Raw genomic sequence first — 7,573 nt, forward strand, 5'->3', positions numbered from 1 at the left:
CGCTGTGCATCAAATCATCCATTCCGAGCGGTGATTGAAACAAGATGGACATCGTGCTGGGAGGACGATTTGTAAAATACATGGCAACAAATTATTTACAGGGATTCTTGCCACCCAAAAACACATTTACAGGGAGAGAAGCTGGAGTTTTTACTGGGATGAAGAGGACTTTTATGAGATGTGATGGACCGATACAGAATGGAGATTTATGGCTCTGGCATGGCCTGCTCGTCCACAGGGACGCATTAAGCAAAAGATGGGAAGAAGAGATAGATGAGGAGTAAAGGGAAGAAGAGATAGATGAGGAGTAAAGGGAAGAAGAGATAGATGAGGAGTAAAGGGTGAATGTGGTGGAAGATTGGAAACAAATTGGGTGCAAAGAGAATTGAAACAAAAAATAAGAGTGCAGTGGGCATTTCCTCTCATTCATTGCCAGTATCTTAACTTAAATCAAAGACATAGTGAGGAGTGCTCACGGTACATTCCTCTGCAGAATAGAAACATTACCAACATCTTTAATTTGCCCTCCATCACTTGACACTGATGTTGCTAACTTGCACTGAAACACATCCAACATTGTACATTTCCACACTGCGGAGTTATTGGACCCTCGCTCTTAGTCTCTGTTACACATCTCTGCAGGGTCGAATCGCACCGTGATCACAAGGAATGTGGATATCCATCCGTTTTAAGAGAAAGTGAGAAGCACATGATTTTTATAGTTGTGAGTAAATGTGTCTGTAGCAGAGCTGCTGTTAAAAGCAAAAAATGCTCTTATTGGCTCGGTTAGAGCTCAGTGGGTGATCAAACGTTTTTAGCCCACGTATTTATATATTTAAATATTAAAAAATATGTATGAAGACATTTGTGAATAGGGCGGCACGTTGGTGCTGTAATTAGCACTTTCACCTCACAGCACGAAGGTTCTCGGTTTGAATCCTGGTTCAGCCAGGGTCTGCATGTGTTTTCTCCTGGTACTCCTGCTTCCTCCCAAAAGACAGATAGGGGCTTTCTGAAAAAGAAAGCAAAAATAATATACCAATTCTCTACGACAGAGCCAGAAACGTAAAGCTTTTAGCAGCTTCAATTATAAATCATTGGCAGACACCTCATATTTATGATGTGGTCACCATTAGACCATAGTTCCTTCTTTGTTGGTTACGATTGCAAGCTCGCTAACTTCCAAAATATTGCTGATCTTTGGCTCCTGCCCACTGCGATGATTGCTGCCTCTCTGCCCACAGGAACAATTTCCTAAAGTAAAACCTCAAGCTGTGAGTGTTAATGGGGCCTGGGGGAGTGGTTCGGGGATAAAGAAACAGGGCCTTTGGGGGGAAAATGGCGGGCTGATTGAGGGGCAGCACAAGAGAACAGAGGGCTCGTAAAAGTTGCCTTGGGCCGATGCGGTCTCACAGCGTTTCACAGAGGCTGATGTTAACTGCAGCAACGAGGTGGAGGGTCCAAGTTCGGTGTGTTTATCCTGGACGAGGAGGGTAGCTGGGTGCATTAGGAGAGAGATGAGTATGGATGCTCAGCGCAGATGGGTGGGCTTTACAGTGTGTGTGAGAGTTATGCTGCACAGGTCTGACCGCATGTGTTCGTGTGGCGGATGCTCATGCTACCCAACTCACAGAACGGTTATTGCTTGTACATCCATGAGGGACTTTTACATAGGAAGTAAATCCACTCCTGCACTATAAAATCCATCATTTGTAAAGTCTAATGCACTGCACATCATTCTTCATGCACCTCAGCTGGATGCAAACCTGAAGCTCATCTCTGTGTTCCAATTACAGCGTGTAGAACTGCTAACAGAGTGCTTTCTGGCATCTTTGTATTAAAGGGACACAAAACAAGATTCAATCTCGGCTATACTCCCCCTACAGGTGGGATATGTGTAATTCACTGTCATAAATACAAGTCACGGTGTGAGCTTGACTACCCTAACCCTCATGTGTAAATCAAATCGAAATGTTTCACTAACTTGCCTTGAAATTGGTTTACCTGTCCTCTGATGAAGAATTAGAGTGTGTGTATGTGCACGTCAGAGAAAAACAAACAGCTTCCACGTCTCCTGTAAAAATGTTATCGAATATAATGTGCGTGCAAACCATGAGCAAAAATCGAAAATGATTTGGCTAACTTGCTAAATGAGATGTGTTACCTCCCTCTCATGATAAATTAAGCCGGACCAACATCAAGCAAGCAGAACAGCACCAGACATAGCAAACAATGAAAGGTTATGACTGACTTATGACAAGAACACCAGGTTGGTATCTGTCCTGCAGACTTTGGCCTCTTATAGCTCTCATTAACAAGTGAAACATGCTGTGATATTTGTGTTTGTTTATTTTCTCTATCGCTTTCTTTTTTTTCTCTTTACCCTTTCCCTATAGCAACAATCCTCACCTTGATTTATTTCCCTCACTCATTTTCTCATACATATCTGGGTGGTGCGTTACATCAGGATTCGAACCATAAAGTTGAAATGGAGCGTGTTTCATTCAACAGCACAGCACATGTGGCCCTGTTTAACACACCTGGTTCAAGGTCCCTGTGCAGGACGGGCCTGTGTGGGGATTCCTGATTTCCTGTGGAGAATAAATGTTTTGAATGCACACTCGACTGAAATGTTTTACCAAGAGCTGCGCCAGGCATCAGAGGCTGAGTGGTTTGTCTTTGTGTTAACTGTCCAGGGAGAGTTGACTGCTGCCCTTATATCCAGGTCACTCCTTCTTATATTAGACCGGCATTAATACCCTGTCCACACTAATATTGTAAAACTAACTTTTTCCTCAGATCTTCTGTTTCCCTCACAAAAACAGATATTTTGCAAAGTGCCGATTATCTGTGTTTGCGTAAAATGTATTGGGAAATGATGACATCACAACATGCATGCCTTCTGTTGCTTTGAGTAATGAGCATGAACCAGAAACAACAACAACTGTGGCATCTATGAACCAGTTTCTCTACATTTGATTAGCAGTGCTAGTTTGCAGCAAAATGTCAGATCACTGCACCACATTACCGACATTCACAACTGTCTGCCTCTCCCAATATCGCTGGGACCTCAGCGTCCTTTTTTTGATATTAGATGGATCCTTAAGCCACCTACTGGCCCGTCATGCTTGTTTTAGAGGTTATAGTCATTTTTGTGTTCTCGACAAAGGTCATGAGGATGAAAAATACATTTAAAAAAAAAATCTGTTAAAAAAATATCCACAGTAGTTTAGACAAGGCTTTCGTATCAAGTTGTGTGATTGACAAATGTAGCGACTAGCATCACTCAAGCAACTGTAGTTGATAGATTACAACCTCGCCCAAGGAGGTTATCTCTTCGCCCCTATCCATTTCTTTGGTTGGTTATCAGCAGGATTATGCAAAAACATCTGAAGGGATTTTCACAAAACTTGGTGAAATATTAGAACATGGGCCAAGAAACAATCCATACATTTTTTTTCTCACGTTATCCTTTATCTAAAACTGTGGCACCTTCTCATGTGATTCTATAGTTTTTCAACTCTGAGCTCCATCCCCTTATGTAATCTTCATTAAGACTTTTGAAAGAGGAGTCCTTCTGGTCTCATCATCACTGTAAAGGGATTCAGGGAAATTAAAGTCCAATCACTCCTTTGTTCATGTAAGTTACAAGTAAATGTCCCCTCTCATTTAAGTCCATAACCAGAGTTTTTTGGCCTTGAACCATCCAGAACATCAGGCCCTGGCCTTACCTCTGCTGCAGAGAGACCGTGCCTCTTTCATTTTGGCCGTTTGATCCTTTGCACAGATGGTTTTCTTCAGGCAAAGGTGCTGAGTGAGAGATGAAAAACCAGATTAATGCTATCACAGGAACCCAAGAATACAGTCCGTTCGTGCTGTACAACCCAAGCACGGCTCCAGCTCACAGGGAAGTGAGGAAACCAAAATATTCTAACTGAAGGTAGGGATAATATTTATCTTTTATTGAGGGGCCTGAGCCACAGACGCATATAAAATGATTTTTTATAGCTTGACATTTTCCAAGTGACACTGCATGCATGACAATGATGGAGGGAAATTTGTCGATGTGTCACCACAAATGTCATCAGTTCTGTCTTTTATGACGTGATGTGTGATTCATGATATTGGATGGTCAACTGGCCAACAGGCTTGTGCTGATAACTAAAGGCCAAACTCATGGCCCATCTTATTATTACAGGATGGGCCTTTGTTCAAACCTGGAATTCTCTTCTTCAAATAAACTTTATTAGCAATATAACTTCTTCACATGGTCTTTTACTCATACCCTGACAACACTCATCTATTCATTTCCTTCCTCTATAACTGACATCTGGACTTCATGGCTGGAAGTGATGATATTAATGACGGCTCAGCACTTAAAGCTAGATCCAAAGAATGCTTTTCATACCAACAAGACTGAGCTCTTCATCTCAGAACTACCACGATTGTTGGTGTGATTATGAAAGATCGCCTCGCTATTCTCAAATCAGACATTACGTCGTCCCAACACTTCCAGATGCTGCTGCAGGCAGCGGCCATCTTCACATCAAAGTGCTGACTGGCCTTGACCATGCACACAGTCAGCCTCCCCCAACTGGCTCTCTGGAGATTTCATAAGATGATGATGCTACCATATCATGACAAGAACGAAGAGACACCTGTCTGCACAAGGCAATGGTAAAACCATGTGCTGTAACTTAATCTCTCTGATCCACTCTTCCAGTTTCCAGTACAGATCAGGGTTGGGTTGAGCTTTAGCCATTCATATATACATAAATGCTTTTTTAGTTAAGTCCCTCCTAATTTCTTAGTAGCTGCTTTGTGATGGTTTAAAGGAGATATTAGCTTTTTCTGTTATTCTGTCCTGTAGTCTGGTATAGAGTTTTTTATTTGTATGTAAAAGTTCCGTAAAGTTAGAAAAATACCAAAGTTGCTGGTAAAGGGAGTTTCTCTCTTCCACAGAAAACTCCTGAAACACAACAAAAGCTGCACCTGGCAAAAACTTATTGTACTTTAATGTAAAGTAACAATTCTGTACTAATCTCCCCATCCATTTTAAACATTTTAAACCTTTTCTAATTTGCTTTTTAGGACTGACTCTCCTTTATCTCGATGGTAAAATTTAAACAGTTGAAAAACTTGCTTTTAAGTCAGATAGCTCAGTAGCCAAGAACAACAGGGCCAAAGAAATTAAGCAAAAGTGGTTGCTACAGTATTACAATATTTTGCGATTTAGCGATAAATGTGCCAATGACACAATGACATGATTTTTTATTATTATTGATAGAGTCTGTTGCCAAAGATTTGTCTGGAAATTCTCCACATTGAACATCTTGCAACCACAACATGCCCTCGATTAAGGTTTCAGCTTTGAGCTGCAAGCAGGAGAAGACTATTGATGCAGTGTGTGACTCCCAGATGTAAATGGGTGTAACCACGGGTGAAGAGGGGTGTTGCTGAGAAACAGCATATGCATGAGACACATTGCAGCCACCCACCTTAACCCAGATAGTTGGAACCTGTCAATATGTCTTATAAGGCAAAATAAGTTGAAACTAATAAGTTCCTCTGGGCGGAACTGGGTGTTTATTTCACTGAGAGTAGGAAAGCTGTAAATCTCATCTAATGAAGTAATCACTAAACCTTTGGCATCAATCAGAAAACTGTTCAGCCTCTGGCAGTCAGTCAGTATTATGATGACTTTGCACTATGGGGGAGCAAACATATGCCAATCTAACCGTTTCATAATTGTATCTGTTTCTCCTTTCTGACACGTTAAGTATCAGATTCCTGTCGTCAAAATGAGTAAATCTCTCACCATTCTTTCCACCTCATCTACTGAGACGACCACAGCTCTGGCCCCGACTCAGGACTCCATGGTCCTTGTTTTGCTTTCGTAAAGCTGCAGAGAAGTATGATGAGGATTTCCGCTGAAAGAGTTGTTGAATTTCTCCCCCGTGAGTTAGGCGGCGTCCCCCTGGGGGCGACCTCCCACGCCGAACAATGTTGACATATTCCGAGCTAGCTGTACAACCCTCCTATTTCTTTTTGATTCTCACACTTCACCTTACATTGTGTGTAGGTGTGTGTTTGTGTGTGTGTGTGTGTGCGCACATGTGACTGCACACACTCTTTCGACCTCTATTCATCTATTCGACATACTGAACTTTTATTCTCAGTTGACTGCTCACTTTTCATTGACGCCCCACAATTACCTTTTCAATCTCCTCTGCCTTTGCCTCTGCTCCCTCAGAAACCCGGAATTATCTGGCTGTACTGCCCCCTTAAAATGTGCAATTACCATTGTTTTCATTTTTAAATATCGAGTCATTTTGGTCAGGATATAATTATAATTAGGATATCCTTTTTCACTTGCCAGTAATAAGTCAGATTTGATGAGTTCCCCTTCACGTTTCACACAGAGCTGGAAGGCTTTTTCCAAAGCCTGCAGTTTTGTGTCGGTGGATGCTTGGTGTCGCAGCCATGGTGATGGATTTGAGGCCCTTCTCAAAAACAACACGGCTTACCTTTAATCGCAGCAGTCCACTTTGCACATTAGCACAATCAATTTAATTGGGGAAATAGCTGAGCAAGAGGTGACATCAAAGACGCAGGCAAATAGCCCAACGCATGCAATCACCCAGCATCCATAGCTGCCTCTTGACAGGGCTGTGCGTCACAGTGGCTGCAGTGGAAAATGTGAATCGTGCACAATACCTTGTAATGCAGAGAGAGGTCTCTGAGGCCTGCCAAACTGCATCACTGTGCCCATTTGTTCTGCTGCTGTTTTTCATGCTACTTTGGGGGTCATGGAACATCAGGAGCAGAGATGTTTATCCACATGCTAGAGATGCAGTATGAAATTATACTCAACTTTTATGGTTTTAGGAGCCAGATTCTGCTTGTTTACACCCAGGGAAGTATGTGCAATATATAAAATACAGTTGGGTTATTTGAACTAAACAAAATTGGTGAGGGTGAAAGTTTCAGGCTGCAAAACTGAAGCAATGAGCTAAGAGGTGTTAAAACCATCTGTAGAGATGAGGAAAACAAGTGAACCTTGCAAATTACAAGTCATGCAAGACATAAAAAATATTTGATTTAATTGATTAATGCTGCTTTAGTAAGTGGCAATTTGTAATGCTAAGAAATGAGCTCAGCAGGTAAATAAAGATGAATAATGTCATGGCGTCTGGAGCAGGTAGCCAGAGCTCTGCACTTTTTATTACGTTCATGGAAATTAAGAGAAATTGTCCCAGAAAAGGAAAACTGTGATAAAAATTACTTGAGGCTCCCCTTGATTGGCTGATTAACGTGTGCCTCGGAGAACAACAACGTTTTCACACAAAAAAAACTACGTAAGTCAAGCAGGAAATGGCTAATGACCTTCTTTCCTTTTTTAAAGTCGTGCTTTTTGTTGCACGCCGTTACAGTCTCACACAACACTTGGCACAATGAACAATGGCTCGATTCCAGCATATATTCGTCTCTGAAAAAGTCCCCCATAATGCTCTGTTAGCACTTAATGAAATGTTCCCCAGCAAGTTTAGTCACGCATCTACAAGGTTGTAAC

This window comes from Paralichthys olivaceus, chromosome 21 (genome assembly GCF_024713975.1).
Source record: "Paralichthys olivaceus isolate ysfri-2021 chromosome 21, ASM2471397v2, whole genome shotgun sequence".
NCBI lineage: Eukaryota > Metazoa > Chordata > Actinopteri > Pleuronectiformes > Paralichthyidae > Paralichthys > Paralichthys olivaceus.